This window comes from Bombina bombina, chromosome 1, assembly GCF_027579735.1.
Source record: "Bombina bombina isolate aBomBom1 chromosome 1, aBomBom1.pri, whole genome shotgun sequence".
NCBI classification, from domain to species: domain Eukaryota; kingdom Metazoa; phylum Chordata; class Amphibia; order Anura; family Bombinatoridae; genus Bombina; species Bombina bombina.
In genome coordinates this window covers 468,485,296-468,499,789 of record NC_069499.1, presented here as the reverse complement: position 1 = coordinate 468,499,789, position 14,494 = coordinate 468,485,296, and the positions used below count along the sequence as shown (strand labels likewise).

The 14,494-nt window shown below is 37.8% G+C and overlaps 1 pseudogene; it reads right to left on the bottom strand.

The window, feature by feature from the left end:
* Positions 1-11,657: 11,657 nt before the first annotated feature.
* Positions 11,658-12,571, bottom strand: LOC128658714 (spindlin-Z-like; annotated as a pseudogene).
* Positions 12,572-14,494: the final 1,923 nt, after the last annotated feature.

Below are 14,494 nucleotides of genomic sequence, written 5' to 3'. Positions count from 1 at the left end.
AGCAACCACAAAGCCATATAAGTCTGCTATTTCTGAACAAAGGGGATCCCAAAGAAGCATTTACAACCATTTGTGCCTTAATTGCAGAAGCTGTTTGTAAATAATTTCAGTGGGAAACCTAAAGTTTGTGACAAAATTTGTGAAAAAGTGAACTTTTTTTTTTATTTGATGACATTTGGCGGTGAAATGGTGGCATGAAATATACCAAAATGGGCCTAGATCAATACTTTGGGTTGTCTTCTAAAAAAAAATATATACATGTCAAGGGATATTCAGGTATTCCTGACAGATATCAGGGTTCCAATGTAACTAGCGCTAATTTTGAAAAAAAGTTGTTTGGAAATAGCAAAGTGCTACTTGTATTTATGGCCCTATAACTTGCAAAAAAAGTAAAGAACATGTAAACATTGGGTATTTCTAAACTCAGGACAAAATTTAGAAACTATTTAGCATAGGTGTTTTTTGGTGATTGTAGATGTGTAACAGATTTTGGGGGTCAAAGTTAGAAAAAGTGTGTTTTTTTCAATTTTTTCCTCATATTTTATATTTTTTTTTATAGGAAATTATAAGATATGATGAAAATAATGGTATCCTTAGAAAGTCCATTTAATGGCGAGAAAAACGGTATATAATATGTATGGGTACAGTAAATGAGTAAGAGGAAAATTACAGCTAAACACAAACACTGCAGAAATGTAAAAATAGCCATTGTCATTAAGGGTAAGAAAATTGAAAAATGGTCCGGTCATTAAGGGGTTAAATTAGGATTACAACATTTTAACTCAAATTTTGGCAAAAAGACTTCAACCCCTAATCGTCACCCTTGTTCATTCAGATCAAATGGGTTTTATTAAAGGAAGATCACTAATATCAAGTATTAGGAAATTGGAGATAGTGTTAAATTATTGTGAAATAGCCTGCAGGGAAAACACTTTCTTGGGAAAAGACGCAGCAATTACAACGCTAGATAATCAGAAACCCTTTGATTCCCTGATATTGGATCATATGTTTACTGCCATCAGAAAATTTGGTATCTTGGGAAATGTTTTCAATATTATATTACTATTATACATGCCCCCTTATCAGCCTTGACCATTAACATGATGTTATCAGATAAGTTTATCCTACAGCGAGGAACACGTCATGGGTGCCTCATTTGACTGGAACTTTTAGCTATTTAATTTAGAAATGTGATCGAGGGAATTAGTATAGGAAAGCACAAGATTTTGCAAGCTATGTATGCTGATGATCTTTTGATTTTTGCTCAAAATCTTCAAAATAATCTACAATGTATTACTAGAGCTTTAGAAGATTTTCAAACCATCTCAGGTTTCAGTATTAACAAGCATAAGACAGAAATACTATGGCTGATCAAGCATAAGAACTCACCCAAACCCCATTTAAGGAAGCTCAAGAATATTTCATATCTGATGCTGAAATTCTCACGAGAATCTAAAAATTGGTATGATTTAAATTTCCCCCCATTGATCAGCTCCTTTAAGAGAGCTATTGATAGGTGGGTGAATTTGCGTTTATCTTAGAATTTACTATGATTTTTATATACATTTCAGGCCCTTCCACTTTTGTTACGGAAGAAAGATCTCTCTAAATAAATATATACCAAATAGATACCATATAGATGTTCAAAAAGAATGGTGTAACTAGTTACATTCACCTCACACTCAAATAAATGTCAATAACTAAGCCTATATTGACCCTAATCAGCCGGAAAATATAAACTGTAAGTACAGAAAAATAAATTACAGTACAGAAAAATACAGTACAATAAAATTGCAAAATAAGGAACAAAAAGGGGTAAACAAAAAAAGGGCTTTGATAATTCAATAATATTGTCAATGAGACCAAATAAAGTTTCTTTAAAACAGTCCTGTAGAGCACACTATGGCCTAGATTTGGAGTTTGGCGTTAGCCGTGAAAACCAGCGTTAGAGGCTCCTAACGCTGGTTTTAGGCTAACTCTGGTATTTGGAGTCACTCAAAAAAGGGTCTAACGCTCACTTTTCAGCCGCGACTTTTCCATACCGCAGATCCCCTTACGTAAATTGCGTATCCTATCTTTTCAATGGGATTTTTCTAACTCCGGTATTTAGAGTCGTGGCTGAAGTGAGCGTTAGAACTCTAACGACAAAACTCCAGCCGCAGGAAAAAAGTCAGTAGTTAAGAGCTTTCTGGGCTAACGCCGGTTCATAAAGCTCTTAACTACTGTACTCTAAAGTACACTAACACCCATAAACTACCTATGTACCCCTAAACCGAGGTCCCCCCACATCGCCGCCACTCGATTAAATTTTTTTAACCCCTAATCTGCCGACCGCCAACTACGTTATCCTTATGTACCCCTAATCTGCTGCCCCTAACACCGCCGACCCCTATATTATATTTAGTAACCCCTAACCTGCCCCCCACAACGTCGCCGCCAGCTACCTTCACTTATTAACCCCTAATCTGCCGACCGCAAAGCGCCGCTACCTACGTTATCCTTATGTACCCCTAATCTGCTGCCCCTAACACCGCCGACCCCTATATTATATTTATTAACCCCTAATCTGCCCCCCACAACGTCGCCTCCACCTGCCTACACTTATTAACCCCTAATCTGCCGAGCGGACCTGAGCGCTTCTATAATAAAGTTATTAACCCCTAATCCGCCTCACTAACCCTATAATAAATAGTATTAACCCCTAATCTGCCCTCCCTAACATCGCCGACACCTAACTTCAATTATTAACCCCTAATCTGCCGACCGGAGCTCACCGCTATTCTAATAAATGTATTAACCCCTAAAGCTAAGTCTAACCCTAACACTAACACTCCCCTAAATTAAATATAATTTACATCTAACGAAATTAATTAACTCTTATTAAATAAATTCTTCCTATTTAAAGCTAAATACTTACCTGTAAAATAAATCCTAATATAGCTACAATATAAATTATAATTACATTTTTGCTATTTTAGGATTAATATTTATTTTACAGGCAACTTTGTAGTTATTTTAACCAGGTACAATAGCTATTAAATAGTTAAGAACTATTTAATAGTTACCTAGTTAAAATAATTACAAAATTACCTGTCAAATAAATCCTAACCTAAGTTACAATTAAACCTAACACTATACTATCATTAAATTAATTAAATAAAATACCTACAATTACCTACAATTAAACCTAACACTACACTATCAATACATTAATTAAATACAATACCTACAAATAACTACATTGAAATAAACTAACTAAAGTACAAAAAATAAAAAAGAACTAAGTTACAAAAAATAAAAAAATATCTACAAACATAAGAAAAATATTACAACAATTTTAAACTAATTACACCTACTCTAAGCCCCCTAATAAAACAACAAAGCCCCCCAAAATAAAAATGCCCTACCCTATTCTAAATTACTAAAGTTAAAAGCTCTTTTACCTTACCAGCCCTGAACAGGGCCCTTTGCGGGGCATGCCCCAAGAAGTTCAGCTCTTTTGCCTGTAAAAAAAACATAACACTAAGCCCCTGAAGATCTTCCTACCTTGTCTTCACCATACCAGATTCACCGATCGGTCCTGAAGAGCTCCTCCGATGTCCTGATCCAAGCCCAAGCGGGGGGCTGAAGATGTCAATGATCCGGTAGAAGTCTTCATCCAAGCGGGGCAGAAGAGGTCTTCCATCCGATTGAAGTCTTCATCCAAGCGGGGCAGAAGAGGTCTTCCATCCGATTGAATTCTTCATCCAAGCGGCATCTTCTATCGACATCCATCTGGAACGGAGCGGCAGCATCCTGAAGACCTCCGACGCGGAACATCCATCCTGGCCGACGACTGAACGACGAATGACGGTTCCTTTAAATGACGTCATCCAAGATGGCGTCCCTCGAATTCCGATAGGCTGATAGGATTCTATCAGCCAATCGGAATTAAGGTAGGAATATTCTGATTGGCTGATGGAATCAGCCAATCAGATTTAGCTCGCATTCTATTGGCTTATCGGAACAGCCAATAGAATGCGAGCTCAATCTGATTGGCTGATTGGATCAGCCAATTGGATTGACCTTGATTCTGATTGGCTGATTCCATTTAAAGGAACCGTCATTCGTCGTTCAGTCGTCGGCCAGGATGGATGTTCCGCGTCGGAGGTCTTCAGGATGCTGCCGCTCCGTTCCAGATGGATGTCGATAGAAGATGCCGCCTGGATGAAGACTTCAATCGGATGGAAGACCTCTTCTGCCCCGCTTGGATGAAGACTTCTACTGGATCATGGACATCTTCAGCCCCCCGCTTGGGCTTGGATCAGGACATCAGAGGAGCTCTTCAGGACCGATCGGTGAACCTGGTATGGTGAAGACAAGGTAGGAAGATCTTCAGGGGCTTAGTGTTAGGTTTATTTAAGCGGGGTTTGGGTTAGATTAGGGGTATGTGGGTGGTGGGTTGTAATGTTGGGGGGGGTATTGTATGTTTTTTTTACAGGCAAAAGAGCTGAACTTCTTGGGGCATGCCCCGCAAAGGGCCCTGTTCAGGGCTGGTAAGGTAAAAGAGCTTTTAACTTTAGTAATTTAGAATAGGGTAGGGCATTTTTTATTTTGGGGGGCTTTGTTGTTTTATTAGGGGGCTTAGAGTAGGTGTAATTAGTTTAAAATTGTTGTAATATTTTTCTTATGTTTGTAGATATTTTTTTATTTTTTGTAACTTAGTTCTTTTTTATTTTTTGTACTTTAGTTAGTTTATTTCATTGTAGTTATTTGTAGGTATTGTATTTAATTAATGTATTGATAGTGTAGTGTTAGGTTTAATTGTAGGTAATTGGAGGTATTTTATTTAATTAATTTAATGATAGTATAGTGTTAGGTTTAATTGTAATTTAGGTTAGGATTTATTTGACAGGTAATTTTGTAATTATTTTAACTAGGTAACTATTAAATAGTTCTTAACTATTTAATAGCTATTGTACCTGGTTAAAATAATTACAAAGTTGCCTGTAAAATAAATATTAATCCTAAAATAGATACAATGTAATTATAATTTATATTGTAGCTATATTAGGATTTATTTTACAGGTAAGTATTTAGCTTTAAATAGGAATAATTTATTTAATAAGAGTTAATTAATTTCGTTAGATGTAAATTATATTTAACTTAGGGGGGTGTTAGTGTTAGGGTTAGACTTAGCTTTAGGGGTTAATACATTTATTAGAATAGCGGTGAGCTCCGGTCGGCAGATTAGGGGTTAATAATTTAAGTTAGGTGTCGGCGATGTTAGGGAGGGCAGATTAGGGGTTAATACTATTTATTATAGGGTTAGTGAGGCAGATTAGGGGTTAATAAATTTATTATAGTAGCGCTCAGGTCCGCTCGGAAGATTAGGGGTTAATAAATGTAGGCAGGTGGAGGCGACATTGTGGGGGGCAGATTAGGGGTTAATAAATATAATATAGGGGTCGGCGATGTTAGGGCAGCAGATTAGGGGTACATAGGGATAATGTAAGTAGCGGCGGTTTACGGAGCGGCAGATTAGGGGTTAATAATAATATGTAGGGGTCAGCGATAGCGGGGGCGGCAGATTAGGGGTTAATAAGTGTAAGGTTAGGGGTGTTTAGACTCGAGGTACATGTTAGAGTGTTAGGTGCAGACGTAGGAAGTGTTTACGCATAGCAAACAATGGGGCTGCGTTAGGAGCTGAACGCGGCTTTTTTGCAGGTGTTAGGTTTTTTTTCAGCTCAAACAGCCCCATTGTTTCCTATGGGGGAATCGTGCATGAGCACGTTTTTGAGGCTGGCCGGTCGCGTAAGCAACTCTGGTATCGAGAGTTGAAGCTGCGTTAAATATGCTCTACGCTCCTTTTTTGGAACCTAACGCAGCCTTTATGTGGACTCTCAATACCAGAGTTATTTTTATGGTGCGGCCAGAAAAAAGCCGGCGTTAGCTACGCGGGTCCTTACCGACAAAACTCTAAATCTAGGCCTATAATAGGTGTGTACAAAAAAATATTAATAACAATAAGCTAGATTAGGAGTTTTGAGCACTATAGGGATATTAACGACTGCCACAAAAGCTGCGTTAGTTCACCTCCCTATAGCGCTGCTATTACAAGTTTGTAAAAAGCAGGGTTGTGCGGGCGATATGGTGGCGTTGAGCTCCATACCGCACCGAAATACAAGTACTGCTTTGACATGCTCGTGCATGATTTCCCCATAGACATCAATGGGGAGAGCCAGAAAAAAAGAAGCCTAACATCTGCGATTGCGGAAACAAAAGCTCCATAACACAGCCCCATTGATGTCTATGGGGAAAGAAAAAGTTATGTTTAAACCTAACACCCTAACATAAACCCCAAGTCTAAACACCCCTAATCTGTTGCCCCTAACATCGCCGCCAACTACATTACAGTTATTAACCCCTAATCTGCCACCCTTAACATCGCCACAACCTACATTACAGGTATTAACCCCTAATCTGCCCTCCACTATACTAAAGTTATTAACCCCTAAACCTCTGGCCTCCAACATCACTAACACTACATAAATATATTAACCCCTAAACCTAACCCTAACCCTAACGTAACCCTAAGCATAAGTCTAACCCTAACTTAAATATAATTAAAATAAAGCAAAATAAACCTTACAATTATTAACTAAATAATTCCTATTTAAAACTAAATACAAACTTACCTGTAAAAAAACCTAAGCTAGCTACAAAATAACTAATAGTTATATTGTAGCTATCTTATGTTTTATTTTTATTTCACAGGTAAGTTTGTATTTATTTTTACTAGGTAGAGTAGTTAGTAAATAGTTATTAACTATTTACTAACTACCTAGTTAAAATAAATACAAATTTACCTGTAAAATAAAACCTAACCTGCCTTACACTAAAATCAAATCAAATAAATTAAATTAATCAAATATGATAATCTAAATTACAAAAAAAAAACCCCACTAAATTACACTAAATAAAAAATGAAATTTTAAAAAAAACAACGAATTACGAATTACTCCTAATCTAATAGCCCTATCAAAATAAATACCCCCCCCCCCCAAAATAATAAAACACCTAGCCTACACTAAACTGCCAATAGCCTTTAAAAGGGCCTTTTGCGGGGCATTGCCCCAAACATAACAGCTCTTTCACCTGGCAATAAAAATTACAAACACCCCCCCAACAGTAAAACCCACCACCCACCCAACCAAACCCCCCAAATAAAACTCTATCTAAATAAACCTAAGCTAACCATTGCCCTGAAAAGGGCATTTGGATGGGCATTGCCCTTAAAAGGGCATTTAGCTTTTTTAACGGTGCCCAAACCTTAAGCTAAAAATAAAACCCACCCAATAAACCCTTAAAAAACCTAACACTAACCTCTGACAATCCACAGTTTTCAAAGACCGGACATCCATTCTCATCCAAGCGGGCAGAAGTCCAGAAGTCTTCATCCAAGCGGGCAGAAGTCTTCATCAAGACGGCGCGGAGCGGGTCCATCTTCAAAACATCCAGCGCGGAGCGTCCTCTTCTTACGATTGTCGCTGAAAAATGAAGTTCCCTTTAAGTGGCATCATCCAAGATGGCGTCCCTTACATTCCGATTGGCTGATAGAATTCTATCAGCCAATAGGAATTAAAGCGGAAAAAATCCTATTGGCTGATCCAATCAGCCAATAGGATTGATCTTTAATCCTATTGGCTGATCCAGCCTCTGTTTACCGGATGTTCCGATGGTTCTCCTCTTCAAGTGTTTACCACTACTTGGTTGCAGGGATCCACATCAAGGAGTGGTAAACACTAGAAAGAAGAGAACCATTGGAATATCCGGTAAACGGAGGCTGGAAGCCACAGCACTCCACCGGAATCATCTCTTCGACAAGGGAAAACATCAAAACAGTGCACTGTTGAACCGTAGGGGACCTTACGGAACGCCAAGAGCCAAACAACCGTATGTACATACCATTAGCTAAAGCAAGCTATTCACAATTGTCCAGCTGAACCTTTTTTACTAAGCCTTTAACAAAGCAGATTGGATACTATAGGCAGCTTCACGTAAATGTGTACAGCTCAGCCGTAAACCGCTATTCTTGTCAAAGCACTTATCTAAATATGACAAGATAATTTATAGTTTATAAGTGAAGATTTTAACTCAAGCCCTAAAAAGAATTGCAATTTAGCATTGACAATTTTAACCGTAATCAACAGAGGGTTCACTCGAAACGAGAGTTTTTTAAGAGACGTTTACTCGTATAGTAACATTATTGTATCAAGGACTCTTATGATTTTATTGTATTAAGGACATGTTTTAAAAGGAAGTGTGTATGCTTGAGATATAATTAGCAATTGTAATATATATATATATATATATATATATATATATATATATATATATATATATAATTTAGAGTGACATCATTCAACACCAGTGTTTTTAATATATAAATTTAAGTATTGTATCTTTTAAAAAAGCTGTATTGTATAATAAAATTATCATAGTTCACCCTTAACTCACTGCTTATTTCATATTAGGAATAACCAACGAAGTAAACATTCTACAACATTATAGCGATCCAATACCAATGTATTACGAGTTTTGCGGAATGGGTGAAAAAGCAGCGTTAAGGCTCTGTTTCACTACCGCTGGTATTACAAGTCTTGCAGGTTTAGCTACACCGCACACTTTTTTGGCCGTAACGCAATGTAATTATTGCAGCTTTCAAAAAGTCCTTTTTCAATGGGACTTCCACAGCGCCGGTATTACGAGTCTGCCTGGGAGGCCAAAAAGTGAGCGGTACACCCTATACTGCCAAGATCCATACCGTAAACTAAAAGAGAGTAGCTATGGGTTTTACGCTACAAAGCTGTAACATAAAACTCATAACTAAAGTACTAAGAAGAACACTAACACCCATAAACTACCTATTAACCCCTAAACCGAGGCCCTCCCGCATCGCAAACACTTAAAAATAAAAATATTAACCCCTAATCTGCCACTCCGGACATCGCCACCACTATAATAAACATATTAACCCCTAAACCGCCGCACTCCCGCCTCACAAACACTAGTTAAATATTATTAACCCATAATCTGCTGTCCTTAACATCGCCGCAACCTACATTACAGTTATTAACCCTTAATCTTCCGCCCCCAACGTCGCCGCCACTATACAAAAGTTATTAACCCCTAAACCTAACCCTAAGTCTAACCCTAACACCCACTAACTTAAATATAATTAAAATAAATCTAATTAAAAATTCCTATCATTAACTAAATAATTCCTATTTAAAACTAAATACTTACCTGTAAAACAAACCCTAAGCTAGCTACAATATAACTAATAGTTACATTGCAGCTATCTTAGGTTTTATTTTTATTTTACAGGCAAGTTTGTATTTATTTTAACTAGGTAGAATAGTTAGTAAATAGTTATTAACTATTTACTAAATACCTAGCTAAAATAAATACAAAGATAACCTGTCTTACACTATCACCTAACCTTACACTACAATTAAATAAATTAAATTAATTAAATACAATTAACTAAATTACAAAAACAAACAAAAACTAAATTACATAAAATAAAAAATAAATTATCAGATATTTAAACTAATTACTCCTAATCTAATAGCCCTATCAAAATAAAAAAGCCCCTGCAAAATAAAAAAATCCTAGCATAAACTAGACTGCCAATAGCCCTTAAAGGGGCCATTTGCAGGGCATTGCCCCAAAGAAATCAGCTCTTTTACCTGTAACCCCCCCTCACAAACAACTCCCACAGTAAAACCCACTACCCACACAACCCACCCCCCAAATAAAATCCTAATCTACAAAAACCTAAGCTCCCCATTGCCCTGAAAAGGGCATTTGTATGGGCATTGCCCTTAAAAGGGCATTTAGCTCTTTTTCAAGTACCCAAACCCTAATCTAAAAATAACCCCCCCCCCCCCCCAATAAAGCCTTAAAAAAAACTAACACTAACGCCCCAAGATCCACTTACAGTTTTGAAGATTGGACATCCATCCTCAATGAAGCCGGGAGAAGTCTTCATCCAAGCGGCAAGAAGTCCTCAACGAAGCCAGGAGAAGTCTTCATCCAAGTCGGCAGAAATGGTCCTCCAGACGGGCAGGAGTCTACATCCAGACGGCATCTTCTATCTTCATCCATCCGGTGCGGAGCGGCTCCATCTTCAAGACATTACGACGACTCTTCCAACATGAAGGTTCCTTTAAGTGACGTCATCCAAGATGGCGTCCCTTGAATTCCGATTGGCTGATAGAATTCTATCAGCCAATCGGAATTAAAGGTGAAAAAATCAGTTTGGCTGATGCAATCAGCCAGTAGGATTGAGCTTCAATCCTATTGGCTGATCCAATCAGCCAATAAACTTGAGCTCGCATTCTATTGGCTGATTGGAACAGCCAATAGAATGCAAGCCCAATTCTATTGGCTGATTGCTTCAGCCAATAGGATTTTTTCACCTTTAATTCTGATTGGCTGATAGAATTCTATCAGCCAATCGGAATTCAAGGGACGCCATCTTGGATGACGTCACTTAAAGGAACCTTCATTCTGGAAGAGTCGTCGTAAGAAGAGGATGCTCCGTGCCGGATGGATGAAGATAGAAGATGCCGTCTGGATGAAGACTTCTGCCCGTCTGGAGGACCACTTCTGCCGGCTTGGATGAAGACTTTTCCCGGCTTCGTTGAGGACTTCTTGCCGCATGAATGAAGACTTCTCCCGGCTACGTTGAGGATGGATGTCCGGTCTTCAAAACTGTAAGTGGATCTTTGGGGTTAGTGTTAGTTTTTTTTTTTTTCACATACATTTATAAAGCAACTTGTTCCTCTTAGTATTGTGCATTTTGAAATAATAAAGTTGAGTTAAGGTTTGCAGACTATTCGTATAAAAGTATATTTTATTGGATGAACCATGACACAATTATTGAGTCTACACACAAACACTCATATTTGCTGAATAATCGTTTTTACTGGAATGGGATAGAAAAAAATGGAAATAACTTGTCAATTGTTGTACTATAACAAGATTTCTAACAAAACAGGTACAAAAAGTAACAAAATATTATGAATCAGAAAGTTGTAACAAGAGGGACCAAAGAAAAAAAAAATACCTTACATCACTGGGCAGCAGGATAACTGAACTGCAGCACCACACTACCCACATTATAAGACATAAGTAACACTGGGAAAAATACTTTTACTTGAAATACATACTGATAACTACGTGAAAGTAGTTAGATATACCAAACTGGACTTGTATTGATGAGGAATGAGTGCTTAAGAAATATAACAATTACATTTTTATAACCTTTTTTCCCCCCACTTTGAAAATTTACAGAAATTCGCCCTGTTTGTCTCTTGCATCCATGCTTCTTTTGTTTGAATTCACCACTTCTAGATCAGTTTCCTTCTAAAGGATAAATTCCATTATGCAAAATGAGTTGTAATTCACAGAACGTGGTTTGTTTCCTTTTGATGTGGAAATTTATTTTTTTTGTACTTAGCAATAAAACTGCTCTCCGTTTTTTACTTCCTTTAAGGGGTTGCGGGCTTGCCTGGAATCTGAAGCGTCACATAATTGGACAGAAGTGGACAGGTTTGTCTACATATTTTACATTTAATAATTTCACCTGTTTGGCAATAAGTCAAATATTACATATACGATGTCTTCACCAAATTGTAGACATAAATATGGAAATCGTCATCAAATTTTATGAAATAAACAGAGGGCTTGGCTTCCACTTGGTGTATTACCATGCCAGTCCTTTTTGAGCCATCTTCTTTGGCATACTCCACTTGCTTTCCTACAAGGCTGTCTACAACTTCTCCTGGTTCTCTTTCTGCTGGAGGGGAATCATTAGAGTCTGGCATGATGCAGAGATCTCCTTCTTTGTAGTCATCTAATAGCTGATACATATATAAAACGGGGTCCTTCTTGTAGGTTATATAAAACCATGTGTTCATTATGGGAGCTCTTGCTAAGACCATTCCTCTCCACTCATCCTTAGAACCATCTTCTGTTTCAAACATGTGTTCAACAGCTTTACCAATCATTGTGTCTGCAAGTGAGCATCACTAATTTGAGATGAAGCAACTCTATCTGGAAGAACTTCAAGAGCAGACACTCTCTCGTCCTTGTGGAGTTCTAGTCCATAGACACAATCAAATCCATCATATTTAATAAGACAAAGGGATGGGTTGACTGGCACTTGATCCAATACAGTTCCTTTCCATTGTGTTATTGGGCCACTACCTTCTTTCCAACCATGCTGTATTCTGCAACCTACAATATTCCTCCGGGGCTGGGAAATTGGTTTGCTTGGACCAACATTATTTCGATGCTTCTTGTGAGAAGTCCTTTTTTTCATCATACTGGCAGACACACCTGCATCACCTCTGGCTCTCTGCCCTGATGCCTTTCCAAATGGGGTCTTCATTCATCTGTGTATAAAAGGGCAGCAAAGCTGCCAAACTAGGGTAAATATCCTATTCCTCCAATTTCCCTTTTTTTGTTCCAGTCTATACAAAGAAACTGTGTCCTTTTAGTACACCATCCAAGCAAGATTTCTGTGTTTCAATCCACACCAAGTGGTTCTGATGTCAGGCTACTCCAACCTGAAGAGTGCTGCATAGACTTAACATTCAGGTTACTACACAGTTTCTCCAGTCCTTGCGATTTGTTGCAGTACTCTGTCTCAATTATATATTTTTTTTTTTTAGTGTCCTAACCTCCTCCCTTTTTTTTGCCTGCCTTATCCGTTATAGGTTTTGTCAGCAGCACTAACAGCAACTCCCGCCTCAAGCTCTCCTGCTGAAATTCCAGACCCGGCCCATACCCTCACATTCCAGTTCCTCGTTTTCCTTCCCTTCCTTCGTCTTTGGAACCCCTCCCCCCACTACATTTCCTCTGCCAGATTTGGAGCTCCCAATTAGTTCTCTTTTTGGCTCAATTTCTGTACCAGGAGAAGGCATCGCCTTCCTGACAAATAGTGACCCTATCAAAACGTCTGCCCCCCTCCTCTGCTGGTGCAGAACTCGTCAGTGGCGCATGCGCCGTGTCCGTGTTAGGTTTTTTTTAGGGTTTATTGGGTGGGTTTTATTTTTAGATTAGGGTTTGGGCACTTGAAAACTAGCTAAATGCCCTTTTAAGGGCAATGCCAATACAAATGCCATTTTCAGGGAAATGGGGATCTTAGGTTTTTTAGATTAGGATTTTATTTGGGGGGTTGGTTGTGTGGGTGGTGGGTTTTACTGTTGGGGGGTTGTTTGTATTTTTTTTTACAGGTAAAAGAGCTGATTTCTTTGGGGCAATGCCCCACAAAAGGCCCTTTTAAGGGCTATTGGCAGTTTAGTTTAGGCTAGGGTTTTTTTTTATTTTGGTTGGGCTTTTTTTTATTTTTATAGGGCTATTAGATTAGGTGTAATTAGTTTAAATATCTGATAATTTATTTTTTATTTTCTGTAATGTAGTGGTTTTTTTTTGTAATTTAGTTAATTGTATTTAATTAATTTAATTTATTTAATTGTAGTGTAAGGTTAGATGTTAGTGTAAGATAGGCTAGGTTTTATTTTACAGGTAACTTTGTATTTATTTTTTGCTATGTAGTTAGTAAATAGATAATAACTATTTACTAACTAGTCTACCTAGTTAAAATAAATACAAACTTGCCTGTAAAATAAAAATAAAACCTAAGATAGCTACAATGTAACAATTAGTTATATTGTAGCTAGCTTATGGTTTATTTTACAGGTAAGTATTTAGTTTTAAATAGGAATTATTTAGTTAATGATAGGAATTTTTAATTAGATTTATTTTAATTATATTAAACTTAGTGGGTGTTAGGGTTAGACTTAGGGTTAGGTTTAGGGGTTAATAACTTTAGTATAGTGGCGGCGACATTGGAGACGGCAGATTAGGGGTTAATAAATGAAGGTAAATGGCGGCGATGTAAGGGGCGGCAGATTAGGGGTTAATAATATTTAACTAGTGTTTGTGATGCAGGAGTGTGCCGGTTTAGGGGTTAATATGTTTATTATAGTTGTGGCGATGTCCGGAGCGGCAGATTAGGGGTTGATAAGTATAATGTTGGTTTCGGCGATGTCAGGGGCGGCAGATTAGGGGTTAATAAGTGTAAGATTAGGGGTGTTTAGACTTGGGGTTCATGTTAGATTGTTAGGTGTAAACATAAATTTAGTTTCCCAATAGGAATCAATGGGGCTGCATTACAGATCTTTACGCTGCTTTTTTGTAGGTGTTAGACTTTTTTTCAGCCGGCTCTTCCCATTGATGTTTATGGGGAAATCATGCATGAGCACATAAAACCAGCTCACCGCGGCTTTCAGCAGTGCTGGTATTGGAGTGCGGTATGGAGCTCAATTTTGCTTGGGTTTTTGTAAACCTGTAATACTAGTGCTGTAGGAAAGTGAGAGGTGCAATAAATTGCAATTTATTACCAAGCAGCTATTACCACAAAACTCGTAATCTAGCC